This window comes from Akebia trifoliata, chromosome 14, assembly GCF_017979445.1.
Source record: "Akebia trifoliata isolate Shusen 1 chromosome 14, ASM1797944v1, whole genome shotgun sequence".
In the NCBI taxonomy this organism is placed as follows: Eukaryota; Viridiplantae; Streptophyta; class Magnoliopsida; order Ranunculales; family Lardizabalaceae; genus Akebia; species Akebia trifoliata.
The window spans coordinates 16,416,268-16,439,408 of record NC_141388.1 but is presented as its reverse complement, the minus strand read 5'-3'; positions in this window follow the sequence as shown (position 1 = coordinate 16,439,408).

Sequence of the window (23,141 nt, the reverse complement as noted above, 5' to 3'; positions counted from 1 at the left end):
TTTAATATTCAATGAACTCAAATTGAGTTGATGAATATCAGAAAAATGGATATTTTGTTTGAAAGATTAAAAATGGTAAAAATTGAAAAAATGAAAAAAGGGTATGAAACAGTAAAATGTCAGAGTCACACCCAAGGGGTGATGTCTACATTTTACATTGTTGTGTTGTGTGTAGGTTAATGAACGAATATCAAGGGATAATGTTACTGGTTGCATGTTTATTTACTTTCTGTTAGCACGAGGCACTGTTTACTTTGCCGTTCTGTTATTTATTTTAGGTCGATTGGCCATACTTGCATGGTAGGAAACTTGATATCCATTCTCAATCTTGTATTTTTAATTTCTCTTTTATTTTCAAATGAAAATAATATATATATATATATATAGCTATTTTGTGAGCTGTTAAAGAGTCTGTGAATGCCTAAAAGGATAGTGTGTCATATCATCCAGAGTAGTGTACTATCCTAGGATGTACAGTAGGGACCACCAAGCTCATACGTGATATGAGACGCGTATGAGAGTGGAGTCACAACTGGAATCCAAGTTTATTCCTCTCTATTTTTAACAGTGAACTTGTACTGTAAAGGTGGTCGTATACGAATGGTTTGTATATTTGGAAATCACATGTATGCCTAAGAGGCATAGACGAAGATGATTAGTCAGTAATCACTAACAATCTATAGTAGTTGAACATTCTGTCACATCGAAAAGAGACCCATTACTTATGGTCACGTCAAACGGCCAACCTGAGTAGGATAAATGGTCAACCAAACATGGTAAATGCAGCAACCGGCCACAAAATCAGGAACTAAAAGTCAGAGAAGAATTGTAACATCATGTCAAGACTAGGAGCAATCCAGTCGTAAATCCCAACTTTCTAATTCCAATGCTCCACCATTGTGTATTATGTATATGTTTTCTTATTTTGATATATAAAATGAAATGCATGTTTAATGTTTCCATTTGATTAATTAGATTTGTATAAAAAGAGAATGTTATAGTGAGTACTGCTGATCGATGTAATGTGAGTTTTAAAATGTTTAATTGCTCATCCCTGGCTATATGTACCAGTTAATCGTAGTTTCTTTTGTAAAATTTTACATATTTTAAAATGATTCAGTATGTTTATTCGTTCATGCTAGGAGAGGTTATTGGTAGAAATTGTTTGATTCCCTACTGGGTAACCATTGTTAGTCACCCTTTCCTTCTCCATTTTTTAGTTCCAGATTTAGAGCTTGGCGAGGCAGGTATAGAGCACAAGTGAGGATCATCTGGTGGGTCAGATAAATAACTAAAATCCGTCTCCTGGTGAGTATTGGGGTTATAGCCCTTAGTGGTGTCGATTTTCTAAAAGTAATAGATTTTGTTCTGAGCGTTAGGACTTTTGTTAGAGTGAGAAATATTTGTATAATCCTATATTCTAGTTATTCTTCCGCACTCTGATCTTTCGTACGTTATTAGATGTATATAGGCTTCCGCTAGTATTATATTTTGTATATATACATATATGCAAGATTGTATGTTGTTTATCAGATGTAGGTTAAACGCCTTGGATTGCTAACATAAACAGAGGAGATCATACTGAAATTTTGAGATGCCACCTAGTACCTCGATATCTGACATGAGGATTTGTGTTAGTATTTGGCGGGACGCCACAGATGGTATTAGAGCATAGTATTAGATCCGTATGGGATGCAGATATGCTATGTTTAGTTGAATTGGCTGATACCACAAATATTTGAGCTATAATCATAGAGTGTTACTAAGAATTCGGTATCCGAGCTCATTAGTAGTTCTGTATTGGAATTATGAGTTCTTCCGTGTCTAGAATTTATAGAGTTTAATAAACCTAGGATAGGATTTTAGGTTTATTCTGTTAGTAATGGAAATGGAGTCCATTACTAAGTTTCAAGCTACGGTAGCAATTCATAGTTACATAAGAACGGTTTTGGCCTTATTTTGATAAGTGCCTTGTTACAGATAAACACAAATGAGATGAGTGGACGAGGCAAAGGCCAAAACGTAACAGAGACAAACAAGTTATGGATTAGACCACTGACCTGATATCACAACTAATGTCATTCATCAGACAGGTGACTGAGTCTCATGACAAGTTTAGAGAAGAAATATGAATAATACAACCACCACCACCTCAAAACCAAATGGAAAAAGGCAATTAATATGTAATAAGAGATAAACAATTACGAAACTAACAAATTCATAGGAAAAATAACTATATGTGAAGAGAGAGATTATAGACATATCAACTTAATGGATGAAAGAGTTTTATAAGGCACAACAACATATACTACTAAATCAGTCAAAAAAAAGAATTGTGATATATTACGAATGTGACAAATTGGGACATAAAGAAAGTAATGTTCGCGTCGAAATCAATCGATTAAGGATGCGTGGCTTAGAAAAATGCTAAACAAATCAATTCAGGGAACAATTAGGCCACCAGATTTTAATAAGTTGATAACGTACTCGTGCCACCCGAACAGACAAGACTAGTAGTCAGAAACGAGAAATGGTACAAGACTTACCACAATTGCAAGGTGCATCACTAAATCCAAGAAATATGAAAGTGTTGGACTTCTTCACAAGAGACAAATACTATTCCACCTCTGGGATCACTTCCACAGGTCGTGCTTTTGAAGAATGAGAGAGTTCCCCAACCCAAAGGACAGGTAAATCCAAGAATGTGATTGTAGAATTTCCAATGATTACATCCACCGAGATTTGGGGACTTTTCCAATCCGATTGAGGTCAATGAGTGGTTTTTGAAGACCTGAAAGATTTTGAGTACCATGTAGTACCCAAGAGATCAGTGGATGACGGTGATTACATTCCAGTTAGACAAGGATGCAAATCATTAGTAACATTTTTAGATGAATGTATTGGGAGATGGATCGTTTGAGTAGGTAAACTTCGAGAGGATAGATTTATATCCGAGATTGCTCAAAAAATCAAGCACTAGGAGTTTTTGAGATTAGTACAGGGTAATCTATCAATTACAAAGACTAAGATATGATGTTCACTAGGTTGTCACGATATGCGCCCCAGCTTATCTTGATAGATCTGTAGAAGACTGTAGATTCTTCAGAGGACTATAACCCTACCTAAGGGCTAGGAAGTCAATGATTGAGACTACCAATTATAGAGATACGATGAATCGAGCTTAGAGGGTAGAACGATGAGAGATGGAGTTACAGACCTCCAGGGGCAAATTAGCCGACCTTAGACTTCTTTTCCTCCCAGATCAGATCCTGCCAAGAGGTCGATGTATTTGAGGCCAATCTCTTCTGGATTAATGTATCCTCAATATAGAACTTCTCCACTATCGAGTTGTAGAGTTTTCCATCATTAAGTTATAAAGCAGCTAGAACTCCAATGATGCCAACAGGCCAAAGGAATCAACAAGGCAGGTTCAGAGCCTATAGACCCCAATCTACCAACTGCCTACTCCACAGAGATCTACGAAGACAAGATCATTGACATGTTACGCGTGTGATCAGGTGGGACATCAAGAGATAATGTCTTCTATCACAAGTACGAGTAAGGGTTATGACCCAGGAGAAAGTACTTGTCTCCGACAAAGTTTTGGAAAGTACGATTTCTAATTATAATATTAGAAAGTTCGTTTCAATACTAGTTATTCTAAATCATATAATTCTACTGAAATTTTGCATACTTGTTAGAGCCGTTCTTCCCACTATTCATTATTCTAGTATTAATATTTGGAACGGACTAAATAACCAATATTTCTCGTACCATTTTTCACTTTTTATGCTAACATCCCATCCTCATCTTTAACCTCACCCTTTTTCCAGTGATTTGATATTTATTATAATTTAGAACTGCGAAACTTTTGGAAGTGGGCGGAGTAGAAACTACTCAACTAATAGTAAGAAGTGAAGGAATGAAACTAATTCGAAACTAGAATGAAAAAGTGCAAGCTTATAAATAAATAAATAAAAAGTTAACCGTGAACCAACTAGACTGCGTTTTGATAATTGATATGTATGTTTTAGGTGTAAGGATGGTTGTAAAGTATGAGAAGACGAGTACGATTTATAAGACTAGTAATGTAACTATATAGCAAGTGAAGGTATGGGTAATAACTAATACTATATATGGTTGAGTTGAGGAATTGGGAAAATTTGGAAAAGATATCGTACAATTTTGAAAGAGCATGTGGTATGTAAAAGAAAAGAGATTTAGTAGAGTATAAGTTAGGAGGTGGGTCGATGTAAAATGTGAGAAAGAATAATCTTGTAACAATGTTGCATTAATGATGACTTAATGGAATTGTGAGAAAATAGATGTAGGATTTATCCCCTCGAGTAAGATTTTAAATTATAAACGATTATGACAAAGGTTTTGAGGAAATATCACAATAAGTATAAAAGATAATATTGAATTGAATATAAAGATAGTGGTGTATTTGTACTAAGACTATGCATTGAGGAGTAATATTCATAGCAAGTATAAGTAAAACATAATAGACGGTGTAATTGATGAGAGAAATAAAGATAAAGAATAGAGAAGATGTGAGAGGATTGTTGTTGATAGACATTGGTGGAGAAGTCATATAATGTAAATTGATTGTTATCTTAGGGTTATACAAAAAATGGATTAATTGGAGTACAAGTTTAAATTAAAGTGATCAATTAATGAATGTGTTGGAGTGACGCAATACTAGTGACATAAGGTTACGAGTTATAAATGAAATTGGCTTGGGATTAAGAATAGAAGATAATTATACATGTCATGTTAGTGGAATGGCAACAAAGCTTGATAAGACATAATTTCAATTTCGAAGACGAAATTTTTATTAGGGGGGAGAATGTAAAATCCTGAGTTTTTAATTCTTATCTCGAGGAAAAATAAATAATGGAATTTTGAGAAAATCTTGAAAGTGAGACTTAGAGGTAAAATTTTAGGAGGTTTATGATCATTTTTAAGAAAATCTGACCTCACCATTGGATTCAAGATGATCAAAAAATATACTTTAGTTTGTAAGCACGTTCAAGTGCGAGTCCGAATAGAAAAATTACAAAATCCTCGATTATGGAGTCGGATCAGGCTAAACTAGTGATTTTTTACTAGAGTAAAAATTATTACTATTTGATTACACCATTGGGTTCATAAGGAAAAATTATTGAACATGGACTATTTATTTATCATTTTTGGAGATCAAAAAGTTGAATTATCATCAAAAATGAAAATGACGTCAAATTTAGGGGTCACCTCAGGCCAAAAATGTAACTTTTTGCTAGAGATAGAATTTATAGAAATTGATCACACGATTATATCTGGAACGAAAAATTAGGTGAAATAGAGTATCAATTTGTCAGGTTTGGAGTCCGGATGGTCAAGTTATCGTCGATCAAAATAATTGGCAAAATACCGAATTCGTCCCAAATTTTATATAAATAAAATTTTTTAATTTTTATTATTATTATTATTCGTCTTCTCCAACTCGTCCAAAACAACCAACGATTTTTAAAAGAAAAATATTCATTTTTTTAACTTTTCTACTCCAGATCTATCGCAAACGGTCCGCTTTCGATGATCGACGCAGAAAGGAGAAACGTCCGCAGCCTCGTTCTCTACAAAATCCACCCAAATTCCTTTGTTTTCTTGTCTTTTTCACCTCGTATCATCAAAAATAGTTGTATATATATACGGGGGTTTTGAAACTTCAACCTCGGATTTCGTCTGTTTCGGAATCAAACCGTCTTTTGTCGTAGAAGGGAGAAAAGACGACGACGTCGAGATCTTTGAAACCACCGGGTTAGATTTGAAAATCAACCGTCTTCAACTTCAAACCATCTCGATTTCCGTGCTATTCCCCTCGATTTTCACGCACGAGCTTTGATCATTTCGCACAAAGATTGTAAGGAACTCTCAATTTCTATTAGTAATCGTAGATTGTGAAAATTACATTTAGGATTTTATTAAAAGTTTGTGGTGAGTTTCTAAAATATAGAATTCAATCGATTTTTTCAAATTCACGTCAAAACTTGCATATTTAATATGTTTAATTGTATTTTTTTACAAATTATACGTGAGTAGGTTATTTCAACGGCCTATTTTTGTCAGCTGGGTCCTGTGCACCGCTCGAACCCCATTTTGATCTAAGTGTTGTACTTTTTAAATATTATTGATGAAAATAAATTTTATAATTAAAAAAAATGATTTAATATTCAATGAACTCAAATCGAGTTGATAAATATCTAAAAATGAATATTTTGTTTGAAAGATTAAAAATGGTAAAAATCGAAAAAAGGGAAAAAGGGTATGAAACAGTAAAATGTCAGAGTCACACCTGAGGGGTGATGTCTGTATTTTACATTATTGTGTTGTGTGTAGGTTGGTGAACGAATATCGAGGGATAATGTTACTAGTTGCATGTTTATTTACTTTCTGTTAGTACGAAGCGCTGTTTACTTTTTCGTTCTGTTATTTATTTTAGGCCGATTGGTCATACTTGCATGGTAGGAAACTAGATATCCATTCTCAATCTTGTATTGTTAATTTCTCTTTTGTTTTCAAATGAAAGTAATATATATATGTAGCTATTTGAGGAGCTGTTAAAGAGCCTGTGAATGCCTGAAGGGATAGTGCGTCATATCATCCGAAGTGGTGTACTATCCTGGGATGTATGGTAGGGACTACCAAATTCATACGTGGTATGGGACGCGTATGAGAGTGGAGTCACAACTGGAATCAAGGTTTATTCCTTTCTATTTTTACCGGGGAACTTGTACTGTAAAGGTGGTCGTATACGAATGTAGACACCCCATTTTTGCACTCGCCTGATTAATCAACTCGTCAACCCGATCACAAGGATTTCCAATGATAGATGTTTATTCCAATACTTTATTTTGTTACTAGATATATTTTAGAAATCCGGATGAGGTATTTCGAATTGACAAAACTGTAGAAATCATGCTACGCTAGGAAAATATAACTCCAAAAGCTTAGGAATCATCATTTTTTAGACAAGAAAAAGCTTCACGATAAAAATCTCTAAAAAATGACCAAATTATCAAAATACCCCTAACATCAAAACAAGCCTAGAGCCTACGTTACGCTTAGAAAAATCCACTAAAACACATAAAACAATAAATCGAAATCAAATAAATCATTTCGCCAATTTTCACAAAATTTGACAAAATTACAAAAATACCCCTAATAAAGTTCACGACCATTTCACACAAAAAAGTTTATAAATGACACAAACCAATATTTCCATTGAATTCCATACAAAAAATCGATTCAAAAACATCCTATAACATTAAAAAACGACTTAAAATGCGAAAAGTCCTCTCCAAGGGCAAAATGATAATTTCATAATTTTTTAAATTATGAAACATTAAAAATTGAATTCTAATTAAACATTAAATTGAAACATTAATAAAATTAATTTAAAATTATAAATTAAAAAAATTGATCAATCAGGTTCTCAGGCAAAATTATTGAAGGTTGCCAAGATATTTCTTCAAAGACCACTCCATTTGGGGGTCCAAAGAATTAAAGATATAATAGAGGGGGGTTCTTCAAAAAATTAAAGTCAATCAAGCAAGACTAAAGTCAAGGTATTAAAGTCAATCAAGTAAGACTAAAGTCAAAATTAAAGTCAATTTAGCAAGACTAAAGTCAAGATATTAAAGTCAATCAATTAAGACTAAAGTCAAAATCTTAAAGTCAATCAAATAAGACCAAAAGTCAAAATCTAATAGAGTTCTAATTAAATAATAACTCTATTTAATAGAATTCTAACTAAAATATAACTCTATCTAAAACAATTCTAATTAAAATACAACTCTACCTAAAATAATTTTAACTAAAATACAACTTTAACTAAAAGAATTCTAATTAAACATTAATTCTATCTAAATCAACCCTTAAAAAAATCTATAAATAGGGGTCCTCACACCCTATTTTGGTATCAAATCATAGACCCTAAGAGAAGTAGGTCAAAAACCTACCCTAGCCTCCCATAAACCCTAATTTTGAAATCCCAACTCCTTACCTAACACCCGTACTTCGATTTTAGCTTGAAAAACCCTTAGAAGCCCATCAAAAATACCCCAAAATCCATACCAAATTTGAAGAATCCAGATTCAAGAAAGAGATACCTTGTCTCGAAGATCAGAAATCAGATCTGGAGACAGAACGAAGCAATGAGTACGGTACAAGGAACGATTTTATCAAATCTGAGGGAATAGATTCTTTGCGTATCGAAGGTAAAATTTCTTTTATTTTTATTTTTTTATTTGTTTTTCTAGGTTTTTTGTTAGCAATGTAGTTTTATTTGGGATAAGTAGAGACCGGCATTGGCCGGGCGGGGTTGGTGCCTAACACCTTCCAACCCCGTAATGTGATCCCCGGATTTAGTTTTTCTTCAGTAGATTAGTTTCTTTATCCGTTTAGAGTCGGTATCCGGTTCCTAGACCGTAATAACTAGGTGGTGACTCCCAAACCTCAAAGGTCAAAAGTGGATCCGCGCACCCCGCAGATTGAGGGCGCTTTCAGTGGCGACTCCGCTGGGGACTTTTGAGGATCAGACTTGAAAAACCCCAAGTATGGGAGCATTGCTAGAGCAACCTAGGCTATTTTTATTTTTAGTTGTTAGTTTACCTGTTTATTTTGTAGTTATTTTTTTAATTCAATTATTGATCGTGTGTTTGGATTATGGAAATTCTATTTTTTATTATCATTTTTTTGGTTCAATCGTGAGTCACTTAGGGTGATTCTAAATAAACGTTGAACTTTGAAAGGATAATTGTATTGAGGATGGAATAATAATTATTAGACCATGGAGATTGAAAAGGGGGGGATATTTTACTTTATTATTTCTAGGTGTATGTTGATCCATGTTTTATAAGAAAAAGATTTTTTTTTTTTTTTAAAAAACAAACGTGTTTGTTCTGTAGTTGGTAAATTTTATTTTTCTTTTTACTATATTTGCAGTTTTTGTTTTTTTTTTTTTTTTTTGGCAAGTTGTCCTGTCTATTGACAACAAACAGAAATCGAAAAAAAAAGGGTGAAGTTTTTTACTGGTAGCCAACAGCCCCTATTACCCGTTTGTAAATCGGTTCTAAGATGGTGTGCCACTAGTAAAAGATCTTTTTTTTTTATTTTGTGTCCATCTTCTTCTCCAATAGAATGGGCGTTGGCAGCAAAGAATAGGAGCGTTGCTCTCTCCTTCTCAATCTCTCTCTCTCACTCTCTTCTCTCGTAAACCCAAAAGAGATAGGGAAGTAAGGGTTTATTTTCGTATTCTGCCCATCTCAACTAATTACAAGAGAGAGTCGAGATAGAAGGATAGACAAAGTCGAAACAAGTTCCCTCAACGATTTTCCATTCTCTGCTAAAAAAAAGGGTTCTAAACTTTTATGAGAAAGAAACTGAAAGTGCCCTCGATCCGCGGGGTACGCGGATCCGCTTTTGACCCTTGAGGTTTAGGAGTCGCCACCTAGTTATTACGGTCTAGGAACCAAATTTTGACTCTAAAAGACAAATAAACTAATCTACGAAGAAAAAGTGAATCCGGGGATCACATTACGGGGTTGGAAGGTGTTAAGCACCAACCTTGTCCGGCCAATGCCGGTCTCTACTTAACCCAAATAAGTCTACATTGCTAACAAAAATCTAGATAGAAAAAGAAAGGAAAAATAAAATAAAATAAACTTTACCTTTGAACGCAACGGTTCTATTCCCTCAGATTCAATAAAACTGCTCCTTGTACCGTTATCCTTACTTCGTTCTGTCTCCGGATCTGATTTCGGATCTCCGAGGCAAGGTATCTCTTCCTTAGATCTGGATTCTTCGAATTTTGTTATCGATTTTAAGGTATTTTTAAAGGGCTTCTAGGTGTTTTTAAGGCTAAAATCGAAGTATGGGTGTTAGGTAAGGAGTTGGGACTTCAAAACTAGGGTTTATGGGAGGCTAAGGAGGTTTTTTTACCTACTTCTCTTAGGGTTTTTGATTTGATACGAAAATAGGGTGTGAGCACCCCTATTTATAGATTTGTTTTAGGGTTGATTTGGATAGAATTAGTATTTAATTAGAGTTCTTTTAATTAGAGTTGTGTTTTAGTTAAAATTATTTTAGGTAGAGTTGTGATTTAATTATAATTATTTTAGATAGAATTGTTTTTTAGTTAGAACTCTATTAGATAGAGTTATTATTTAATTAGAATTCTATTATGATTTTGACTTTTTGTCTTATTTGATTGACTTTTAATATTTTGACTTTAGTCTTAATTGATTGACTCTTAATATCTTGACTTCAGTCTTGCTTAATTGACTTTAATTTTGACTTTAGTCTTACTTGATTGACTTTAATACCTTGACTTTAGTCTTTCTTGATTGACTTTAAATTTTTGGAGAACCCCCCTCTATTATATCTTTAATTCTTTGGACCCCCAAATGGAGTGGTCTTTGAAGAAATATCTTGACAACCTTCAATAATTTTAAATTAATTTCATTAATGTTTCACTTTAATTATTTAATGTTTTATTTATTAATTTCGAAATTTTTAATTATGAAAATTGTGAAATTACCGTTTTGCCCCTGGAAAGGACTTTTCACATTTTAAGTTGGTTTTTAATATTCTAGGATGTTTTAGAATCGATTTTTTGTAAAGAATTCAATGGAAATATTATTTTGTGTTATTCATGAAATTTTTTGTGTGAGATGATCGTAAACTTTATGAGGGGCATTTTTTGTAATTTTGTCGAATTCTGTGAAAATTGGCGAAATGATTTATTTATTTTCGATTTGTTGTTTTATGTGTTTGAGAGAGTTTTCCTAAGCGTAACGTAAGCTCTAGGATTGTTTTGATATTAGGGGTATTTTGGTAATTTGATCAATTTTTAGTGATTTTTATCGTGAAGCTTCTTTTTAGTCTGCAAGATGATGATTGCTATGTTTCTGGGTCGTATTTTCCTAGCGTAGCGTGGTTTCTAAGGTTTTGTCAGTTCGAGATACCTCATCCGGATTTTTGAAACATATCTGGTAACAAAATAAAGTAATAGAAATAACATCCATCATTGGGAATCATTGCAATCGGGTTTACGAGTTGATTAATCAGGCGAGTGCAAAAATGAGGTGTCTACAGATGCCCCTCTTTGGCAGAGGGTTGAAGCAAATTAGATAGCAAAATCTATTTTGGTAGATAGTGCGATATCCGAATGCCAAAGCTAGTGACAGTTCATTTTACAGCCTGATTTAGCAATTCGTCGACGCGTTCGGATCCTTGAAGGAAAAGCTCTCCCCGAACTAAAAAGTTGTCAGGTCCTTGAGCGAGAGCTCTCACTGAAGTGACAAATCCTTGAATTTTAGAGAATTCTCCCAAACTAAAAAGTGCAAGTGTGAGTGTGTGTACCGTGTGAAACTGAGCAAAGATTGAGAAAAAAAAATTAAGTATAATTTGAGCAAAATTTGAATGTCTTCCTCTACCTACTCTAGGTGAACGATTAATAAACTAATTTTTTGAAAGTCCTACTCTACCTACCCAGGGTGAAAGAGTAATGAATTAATTTTTTTTTTGGAAGTTCTACTCTACCTACTCGGAATGAAAGAGTAATGAACTAATTTCTTTTGGAAGTCCTACTCTACCTGCCCAGGGTGAAAGAGTAATGAACTAATTTTTTTTTTAGAAGTTCTACTCTACCTGCCCAGGGTGAAAGAGTAATGAACTAAGCTTTTTGAGAGTCCTACTCTACCTGCCCAGGGTGAAAGAGTAATGAACTAATTATTTTGGGAAGTTCTACTCTACCTACTCGGAGTGAAAGAGTAATGAACTAAATGTTTTGGGAGTCCTACTCTACCTGCCTAGGGTGAAAGAGTAATGAACTAATTATTTTGGGAAGTTCTACTCTACCTACTCGGAGTGAAAGAGTAAGGAACTGATTTTTTTGGGAGTCCTACTCTACCTGCCCAGGGTGAAAGAGTAATGAACTAAATTTTTTTTTTTTTTTTGGAAGTTCTGCTCTACCTACTCGGAGTGAAAGAGTAATGAACTAATTTTTTTGAGAGTCCTACACTACCTGCCCAGGGTGAAAGAGTAATGAACTAATTTTTTTCTTTTGTAGGAAGTTCTATTCTACCTGCCCAGGGTGCAAGAATAATGAACTAAGCTTTGAGGGAACAAACGGGGGATTAACCTCGCATTTGATTTTTTTTTTTTAATAAAAAGTTGGATTTTATGAAGGTCCGGTAAACATTTTAACTCTCTTTGAATCTGAGGAGTTTTCAAAATTGCTATCAAGAGGGTAACCTTTAATTCAAAGTTAACCTTATCCTTTGGGGTTGAAATTGACCAGACTTCAGAACCAAAATGCCCCTAGTTTGACAGGGAACATTGCACTCGGGATAATTGAACATAATTTGAAAATAAATGCCCCTAGTGTAAGGGGGGAAACTGTACTCTTTAGAAAAAGGAAGTGCCCTTCTTATGAAAGTTTAAAATCCTTAATTACCGCAAGCGCAATAAAGGTTTAACTTTTAATTTTGACTTTTTATTGAAGGTTTTGAGTCAGGCTCAAGAGTACAAAATTATTTCCTTTCGAGACTCATCATAGAATTCACCCTTATCTCTCTTGGTTCACTTGGGGGAGTAAACATTTTTAGATCGATCGTAAACAAGATACTTGTGGCTTTTCAATCTATGCCTTGTTTAAGCTAAGTATTGAACTTGGTTATTCGGACTTCTTATGTTTTAGCTCGGACCGCTCTCAGCTTGGGATTTTATTCTGTTTTTCTTTGTTGCTCTAACTTTTGCCTAGATCGCCTTTTCAGGTTTTCAATCTAGCGAGCTTGCTCTAGTTTTTGCCAAGATCGCCTTTTCAGATTTTTGATCTAGCGAGCTCTTTCTTTTTTCTTGGCTCTGATTGTTGCCAAACTTGTCCTTTCAGATTTTCAACCTTGCGAGCTTGCCTTTATTTTTGCCTAAGTCGCCCTTTTCGGGTTTTCAACTTAGCATCATCATTTTTTTTCTTCTCCTCTGAACTTCTAGAATTACTGTCTGATCATGCTTTGCTATCTTCCTTGACTTCTCGCATGGTACTTAGGAGGACTTTCATGGGTAAGCTTAGGACTGGGTATAAAAAGAAAGGGATTTTGAGGCTAAAAAATCCAAATGACCCTTGTGTGACATTTCCTTTTAAATTATTTTCTTTTTCCTTGAATTTTCTTCCCCACTTTGACAATTTTTTTCTTTTTAGATTTTTTCTTTGTCGGGGAATCTATTTTTATTTTTTTTATTTTGATGTGGTCGGGCCTGAAGTAACTTCTCAGGTTGCTTACGTACCCCAGAATTTTGGGATCAGACCAAAACGTAGTTCGAAACTTCCCTCCCCTAGGTTAGGTGATCGGGCTAAGAAAGAAAAAGGCATAATTTTTCTTTTTGAAAAATGTTACAAAAGGGTTGAGAAATGATATATTAAACTGGGTAACAGGAGAATTGATTTGGCCAAAGATGGCCTCCTTAAATGTAGTACCGTTTGATTTGGTCAAGGTTGGTTGGTTCTGGTAATTATATTCCATCATGATCTTGAAGTGTAACAGTTCTTCTAGATAATATTTCCTTAATGATTGAATCTCTCCAATTGGGTTCAAACTTTCTAGGATCGAGAAAGAGTACTCAAATTTTTTATTTTTTTTTTGGTAGTCTGATGCTTAGATCCTTGACTCATAAGTAATGAACTTTGACTTTCTTGTCAAACATGCGAGTGACTCCTCTCCATTGACAGACCCAATCTGTTTCTAACAATTAACTTCCATCAAGATCTTGAGATACAAGATTTTCCCTTTTAACCGGTAAGATTGCTTTCATATCATACTAGAGTGACTCTAGTAGAAGACTGTATTGAAGTGTAATATGTCCATAATGCGAATAGTAACTTCTCTGGCCAGTCTCGGTGTGATGTGTGATTGTCACATTTTGACGATGATTGTCTTGAGATTTTTACTGACTGCTTCAACTATTCCATCGATTTTAAAATTCCAGCACTAATAAATTTTATAATCCCTCCTCTGGCTATGTCAGTCTATTTTGGTTGGTGTTCTCACAGGATGGGTATATATTTCACGTTGAACAACACTCCAAATTTAACTGACATATCCTCATAGGACCATGTAAGCAAGTCTTTTGAATTTTCTGAATAAATTCATCATCTCTTTGTGCTCTTCTGGGGATAAGTTAGTTCCAATCTGAATTTCTTGAGAATTATTTTTGTTCCGAGGTCAATGACCTTTAATTCCTCGAGCAAGACATTTATCTTCTCATTCAAATGGGGTTCCTTATTAGAGGAATTTCTCTTTGAAGCCAGTTATTAGTTAACTCGTTAATGCGCTCAAGGTATTCAAAAATTTTCTTTATTTAATTTCAGATGGGGCGACAGACACCTCTATAGACTCAATGAACTAACTTGACTCAATAGGAAAAAAGTAAACTCAATCTAAGGAAGACATGACCTTGCTGGAAAAAAGGACTCAAGCTGACCCAAATGACTCATGAAAACTCAAGGCAAGTACCCACATGAGTTTGATTATGACTAAGGACTGAGATATTGCTTACAACCAACAGGATTGAGGAACGGTGATCTTCAAGGAACAATTGGGCGACATTGAGAAATTCTGAGGCTATTTCTAACTGTTGTCTTGGTACTGACGTTTGTTCTAACTGATCGGACTTACAACCCTAGTTAGACGATGGACGATTGAGCTTCAGTATAATGATAACCCTTAAACCTCTTTGAAGGCGAATTTAACCAATTTTAGTGTCACCCCCTTGATAACATTTTAAATGAACCCTGAGATTTTATTGAATTTCGTGCACCAATCCATTAAACAATTCATCTGTTCAATGATTATTCGAAGGAAAATAATTTTATTGCACTTTTAAAAATTATTGGAAAATAATGTTTTTATTATATAAAAATTTTCACAAATCTGATTATTTTTTGCAACATATTTTGATAATTTTTCAAGGTCCATGCAAAAATAGATTTTTTGTAAAAACATATTTAAAAAATTTTTCATACAAAAATAGATATTTTGTAAATCATTTCCTTCATTTGCTTTTCTTTTGGAAAATATTTTTTCTGAAAAACACTTTTCTTCTAGAAAATATTTTTCTTCTTTTAAAATGGGTTAGAACCAGAATTTAGAAAAGGATTTGATTTCCATTTTGATCTAAATGGCCCGGCCTATTATGATTGTTAGATCGAGATGGAGTGGGTCATTATGAATTATTGCAAGAAATGGATTCTTTATTGGGTCGGTGCACCCATTTTAATCAGGTAAAATAAAAACTTGAGGACAACCATACGTTCTGATCTACACATTCACATCTTTCACATACATTCATCAATCACAAAGTCTCATTTAATGAACAACCCGGGAACACCCACGATAAGTTTTAGTCGTGACCTACAGGGAAGGTTTCTAGACTCTAAGCTTACTACGTACAATGCCTTTTTATCTGGTCACCCTTGCCCAGGCACACCTATATACCTTTCGATACGTGGTGACTTGGTTTGATATACCGTATAGGTGATAATCTAAAACCTCAATTCACTTCTCTGAAGCCAAAAACAGCCAGTTTGATCTCCAGTTGAGAGGTGGCGCACAATGCTGAGCAAGGGCCCACTTAAATACCTGTCGTCTAGAATTGACGTTGTCTATCCCCCTCGTACAGTAGGGTACAACGGGGCAAGATCTTGCTTAGGCACCGGTTTTGACCAAGAAGTGCAATTGATATACTTAGATTATCTTTTACACCTACGGGTATGTGTCAAGAGTTGTAAATGGTTTGGCATCCCACGAGGGGACCGACCACGTACTAGTACTACGTTGGCAATCGGGACATGTGACTGTGTGGTTCACAATAGGTAAAAGGCTCAGGTCGCTCCAGCCTGGGTGCATCAATACATCTCTCAGAATCACCTGATCAGACGGTATTGATGCCCCAGTTTGATATACCTTAAGGTACGTGACTGGAGTTGTGGTTTTCATGAATGACGTCGCATCTCCGAAGAGATCGGGCCACGCACTAGTGCCACGTTGGCTATATAGGACGTGTAAGTGTGCAAAACAGTAAACGTGCATGTGGTGTGTGCAAAATAGGGTGGGGTGTGCCCATGGGCCAAATTATGTCATCACATATGGATATCAAATGAATATTGATCAAGAAAATAATATAAAACCCATCACATCGAAATTAAGATGAAAGCAAACACATCACAAATATATCTGTAGAGATCATGGCACATTATATGGGCATATAACACAAATAATAATTAATCTGATCCAACATTAAAAAGGCCCACAAATTTGTTGTCTATGGTCTAATCAAGGGTTACTTTTGGGTGATCCAAAATAAATCGAGATTCCAATAGATGTTACATTGATGATAGAATGACAATGGTTGAGATGAGCTCACTCTCAGAAACATTAATTGTCTAACATTAGATAAATTCGGATTTTCTGTGAATTTGGAAAATACAATCCGAACTTACATCGATAAAATCTAAGGCTCCCGATAACGAAATCAAGTGAACTCAAGTTCTAAATTAATCTACCCGATGAGATCTACATTTTATTAAAGGTGCCTAGACTTAATTCTCACCAGAATGTTCTGTAAAAACGTTTTAACGTTGCTGTCCCAACCTTCATTTAGAAACAATTTCAGATTTACAGATTGAACTTGCATCAATGATATCTAAAGCTTCTGATAATGAAATTGAGTGAACTCAGGTTCTAAATTAATCTACTCGATGAGATCTACGTTTTACTAAAGGTTTCCAGACTTAATTCTCACTAGAATATTCTGTGAAAACGTTTTAACGTTGCTGTCCCAACCTTCATTTAGCAACAATTCCAGATTTACAGATTGAACTTGCATCGATGATATCTAAGGCTTCCGATATTGAAATTGAGTGAACTCAGGTTCTAAATTAATCTACTCGATGAGATCTACGTTTTATTAAGAGATTCTCAGACTTAATTCTCACTAGAATATTTTGTAAAAACGTTTGAATATTACTGTCCCAACCTTCATCATTCCATCATTTTCATATGTCAATTTGAATCTTTCATTATTTAGGGGTCATCAAAAAGTGATCCTTAATTGAAAAAAAAAAGCAATACCCAAAATCATCTACAATCAAGTCACAAAAATAAATAAACAGAAAAAAATAAATAAAATAAATCGAACTAAATAATAAAAAAAAACTAGGTCATCTTGGCAATGCTCCCATACTTGGGGTTTTTCAAGTTTAATCCTCAATAGTCCCCAGTGGAGTCGCCACTGAAAGCGCCCTCGATCCGCAGGGTGCGCGGATCCTCTTTTGACCCTTGAGGTTTGGGAGTCGCCACCTAGTTATTACGGTCTAGGAACCAAATTTTGACTCTAAAATACAAATAAACTAATCTACGAAGAAAAACTGAATCCGGGGATCACATTACGGGGTTGGAAGGTGTTAGGCACCAACCCTGCCCGGCCAATGCCGGTCTCTACTTAACCCAAATAAGTCTACATTGCTAACAAAAACCTAGATAGAAAAAGAAAGGAAAAATAAAATAAAATAAACTTTACCTTTGAACGCAACAGTTCTATTCCCTCAGATTCAATAAAACTGCTCATTGTACCGTTATCCTTACTTCGTTCTGTCTCCGGATCTGATTTCGGATCTCCGAGGCAAGGTATATCTTCCTTAGATCTGGATTCTTCGAATTTTGTTATCGATTTTGGGGTATTTTTGAAGGGCTTCTAGGTGTTTTTAAGGCTAAAATCGAAGTATGGGTGTTAGGTAAGGAGTTGGGCCTTCAAAACTAGAATTTATGGGAGGCTAGGGAGGTTTTTTAACATACTTCTCTTAGGGTTTTTGATTTGATACGAAAATAGGGTGTGAACACCCCTATTTATAGATTTTTTTAGGGTTGATTTGGATAGAGTTAGTATTTAATTAGAGTTCTTTTAATTAGAGTTGTGTTTTAGTTAAAATTGTTTTAGGTAGAGTTGTGATTTAATTAGAATTGTTTTAGGTAGAATTATTTTTTAGTTAGAACTCTATTAGATAGAGTTATTATTTAATTAGAATTCTATTATGATTTTGACTTTTGGTCTTATTTGATTAACTTTTAATATTTTGACTTTAGTCTTAATTGATTGACTCTTAATATCTTGACTGCAGTCTTGCTTAATTGACTTTAATTTTGACTTTAGTCTCACTTGATTGACTTTAATACCTTGACTTTAGTCTTTCTTGATTGACTTTAAATTTTTGGAGAACCCCCTTCTATTATATCTTTAATTCTTTGGACCCCCAAATGGAGGGGTCCTTAAATAAATATCTCACGAACCCTCAACAATTTTACTTGAAAGTCCGATTGATCAATTTTTTTAATTCAAAATTTTAAATTAATTTCATTAATGTTTCACTTTAATTATTTAATATTTTATTTATTAATTTCAAAATTTTTAATTATGAAATTAACGTTTTGCCCCCGGAGATGACTTTTCACATTTTAAGTTTGTTTTTAATATTCTAGGATGTTTTAGAATCGATTTTTCGTAAAAAATTCAATGGAAATATTATTTTGTGTTATTCATGAAATTTTTTGTGTGAGATGATCGTGAACTTTATGAGGGGCATTTTTGTAATTTTGTCGAATTCTATGAAAATTGGCGAAATAATTTATTTGGTTTCGATTTGTTGTTTTATGTGTTTGAGAGAATTTTCCTAAGCGTAACGTAGGCTCTAGGATTGTTTTGATGTTAGGGGTATTTTGGTACTTTGATCAATTTTTAGTGATTTTTATCGTGAAGCTTCTTTTTGGTCTGCAAGATGATGATTTCTATGTTTCTGGGTCGTATTTTCCTAGCGTAGCGTGGTTTCCAAGGTTTTGTCAGTTCGAGATACCTCATCCGAATTTCTGAAACATATCTGGTAACAAAATAAAGCAATAGAAATAACATCCATCATTGGGAATCATTGCAATCGGGTTGAAGAGTTGATTAATCAGGCGAGTGCAAAAATGAGATGTCTACAGAAACAGAGAGAGGGATTTAAGTCAGCTGGTTTTGATCTGATTTTTGGTGGCAAAGCTCAGAAACTGCTTTGGATTTCTTGTATTGTCAACGTTCTTCTCCTTCCTCTATCTTTGCATGCAACTTTGGTTGAAAAACAAGGGTTGCAAAAGGTCTCGATGAGTTTGAGATCAGAACGGACTGGTTTTTTTGGGGCATTTCACCTAAAAGTAAAGATTTTGCTTTTCTAATCTCGTGGGGTCTGGCTTCCCATTGGTCTTCGACAAGAAAGCTGCAGAACTCACCAAGTCTGTATGTCGTTCTGAACTATAGGCACAAAAAAAAAATAATTAACAGAATGCTCATTGATTGTGGACCACCGCTTCCTTGTTGGGTACAATATTGAGAATATTCTTAGGTTTCTGTATCCACACTTGGATATGTTTGGGTTATGTTATCCTTTGTTGTAATGCATTTGGTGGAATTTGATTTGCCAACTCTCTTCGTTTCGACTCTAGTTTCTACATTACTTCCAATATCGATTTAATTAAGTTTGATTCCAATATTCCTTCTTTTTTATTTAAAAAAAAAAAAAATTGGGGTGGATTTCAAGAATCAACCATAAAGGAAATTTTGGGTTCAAATCTTTGAGGCTTAAAAGACTTCAAATCAATGAATTTCGATTTGTAGACTCGTGGACTAATGCTACGTTTAGAATTTGGATTAATTGGGTCGATTTCCTCGGAAGAATGGCAGAAGGGCTTGAAGAATTTGGGGAATCTCTTTGGGATCTGTTTGTGCTTTAGATGACATTGAAGGTTGTTTGGACTACAAAGTTAACATAGCTATTTGGTTTCTTCATGAACTTCTATTGACACACCAATTTTTACCTAGCACATTATATCAAGATTTTGCTTTTTATTGCAAACATAGAAATTGGTGTGGCAGTAGAATTTTTTTATTTCTTTTTTAGATTTTTTGCTTAGGTTTTGTTAATGGTAAGTAATAGTTTTGTTTATTTTATTCTATTTTATTAAAATATCTATATGAATATATGCATATACCTTTTAAAAAAAAAGGGTTGGTCATAATTTCCTATCTTGACGAATATCATTCCATTCTTAATTTGATGTTCTTCGGGATATCAACTTGTTTAGGGTCACCCAAAATAATCCTCGATTGGACCTTAAAAATTATAAACAAAATTGTGCCTGTTGCAATGTTTAGATCTGATCAATCTTTATATGCCATATTCCTTGATTTGCCATAATTGATATATGCATGAGGTGTGCGTATTTTTAATATAACCATATGGATGGTTTTTTCTTGGTCATTATATGCATTTATTTGTATGGTGTAATACCTTTGCGTGTATGGTTTAATTGGACCCATGAAACCAGTTATTTGAAAAAGGTCCCGGGCACACCCCACCCCGTTTTACACACACCACATGCACGTTTACTATTTTGCACACTTACACGTCCCATATAGCTAACGTGGCACTAGTGCGTGGCCCGATCTCTTCGAAGATGCGACGTCATTCATGAAAACCACAACTCCAGTCACGTACCTTAGGGTATATCAAACTGGGACATCAGTACCGTCTTATCAAGTGACTCTGAAAGGTATATTGATGCACCTAGGCTAGAGCGACCTGAGTCTTTGACCTATTGTGAGCCACACAGTCACATGTCCCGATTGCCAACGTAGTACTAGTACGTGATCGATCCCCTCGTGGGATGCCAAACCATTTATGAAAGATACAACTCTTGACTCGTACTCGTAGGTATATAAAAGATAATCCAAGTACATCAATTGTACTTCTTGGTCAAAACCAGTGCCTAAGCGAGATCCTGCCCCACTGTACCCTACTGTACGAGGGGGATAGACTACATTTATTCTAAACGAGAGGTATTTAAGTGGGCCCTTGCTCAGCATCGTGCGCCACCTCTCAACTGGGGATCAAACTGGTTGTTTTCGGCTTCAGAGAAGTGAGTTGAAGTTTTAGATTATCACCTATACGGTATATCAAACCAAGTCACCACGTATCGAGAGGTATATAGGTGGATTTGGGCAAGGGTGACCAGATAAAATGCACTGCACGTAGTAAGCTTAGAGTCTAGAAACCTTCTTTGTAGGTCACGACTCGAACTTATCGTGGGTGTTCCCGGGTTGTTTATTGAATGGAACCTTATAAGACTTTGTGGTTGATGTGAATGATGTGGATGATGAGATTAAAATGTATGGTTGTCCTTAAGGACTAAATTTTTTCTTTTAACTGATTAAAATGAGTGAACCGACCCAATAAAGAATCCATTCTTTTACAATAATGACCCAGTCCATCCCGATCCAACAATCATGATGGGCCGGGCCATTTAAATCGAAATAGAAATCAAATTTTCAAAGAAGAAAAATGGTTTACGAAGGGAAAGTATTTTCCAGAAAAAGTATTGTTTTCTAAAAAAAAATATTTTCTAGAAAATATTTTTCATAAGAACACGATTTTTCAAAAGAAAATAAAAAATTGATATTTTACATAGACCTTGGAAGAGTACTAAAATACCCTTTTGTATCAAACCAGGATGTTAGCCGCTGGCAATAACCCGATCGACCAGTTAGTCAAAACAACCGTCATAGGGATGCACCCTGTTGAGAAAATCAATTTTGGAAGATTCATGTTGAGGAGTGTTCTTTACTTCCACGAATTTGAGATAGATAGGAACCTCTTATGTGCTATGGCTAAGCGATGAAACCCCTATCTTCATATATTCCATATAGGGCATATGCACTTGTGCCCCACTCACGAGGACTATTGTGGCATCATGGGGATATCCACTTCAGGACCTCTAGTCAGGTCCTCATTGAAGATCGGATATTCTGATGACCTCGTCATAGGACTGAATATTTCCAAGGAAGAAGCCAAGGCCTTAGTCCATAACGGGAGATTGAATTTAATATCTTTACTGGGCCCGTATCGCTCCCACAGTCATCCTATCAATGTAAAACCAGAAGCCTGGTTAGCCACTAGAGACTATCGATTGTGTCTAGGAATCCTAGCCCAATACATACTGACCTCTAATAGTGATGACCAAACTATCCCTGAGTCCTTCATAGATATAGCCTCTCAACTCTCAAGGAAAGCCAACCCAATACCTTTCATCCTAGCTGAAATCTTCTCAGGTTTAGATGCTATAAAAAATGGTGAGCGGGAAAGCTTCAAAGGAAACCCCTACTTACTCTATATATGGCTTTTTGATCGTCTCAAAATTATAGATGGTCCCTCAAACCTCAAGTATGGACCAGAACATTTTTCCAAGAGAAACTTGTTAGTGCGTCACAACTCAATCAAGGCTTGGAGCAAATGATTAGACTCTCGTCTTGTCCGTCATATCAGTTTAAGGTGTCCTTGGTGGATGACTGATCCCCCTATTCTTGGAATCAAAGGATCCCACTATGTCCGTCTAATCGATTTAGAAGAAACATCTTTTTATCATCCTAATTTGATCCCAGAACAGTACGACGTACCCATAGAGTTATTTTTACCTCAGTACAAAGCTTTCTTTCCCCCTGAGCCTTTGACTGAAAAGTTAGTGCACCTCATTGCGAAGGCTTGGAACAAGCGCACCTTAGGGTATCCATACGGACCAGCAGAATTCAAAGAGCCAGTAGTTAGAGCTAAGAGGGTCAAGCCTGATAGCAATCCTGATGACCATCAAGACAAAGCCAAGCGTCCAAGTAAAAATAGTTCAAATCAAATTTGTTGAAAGATGTTTTTCATTTTCAATAAAGCTATCTTTTTCTTTCAAATAAATATTTATTCTTTGAATGTTCATTGTGTGAATGGATTAATTAATGGATTGGTGCACAAACCTCAATAAAATGATTATTTAAAATGTTATCAAGGGGGTAATACTGAAATTGACTAAATCTACATTTTATGGGGTCACGAAGGATTATTATTACGCCCAAACTCCAACGTCCACCTCCTAGTTGGAATTGTAAGTCCAATCGGTTAGAACGAGCTACAATACCAAGTCAACAAGCAGAGATGGCTTTAGAATCTGAGCTCACAGAGATCCGTAAGATCT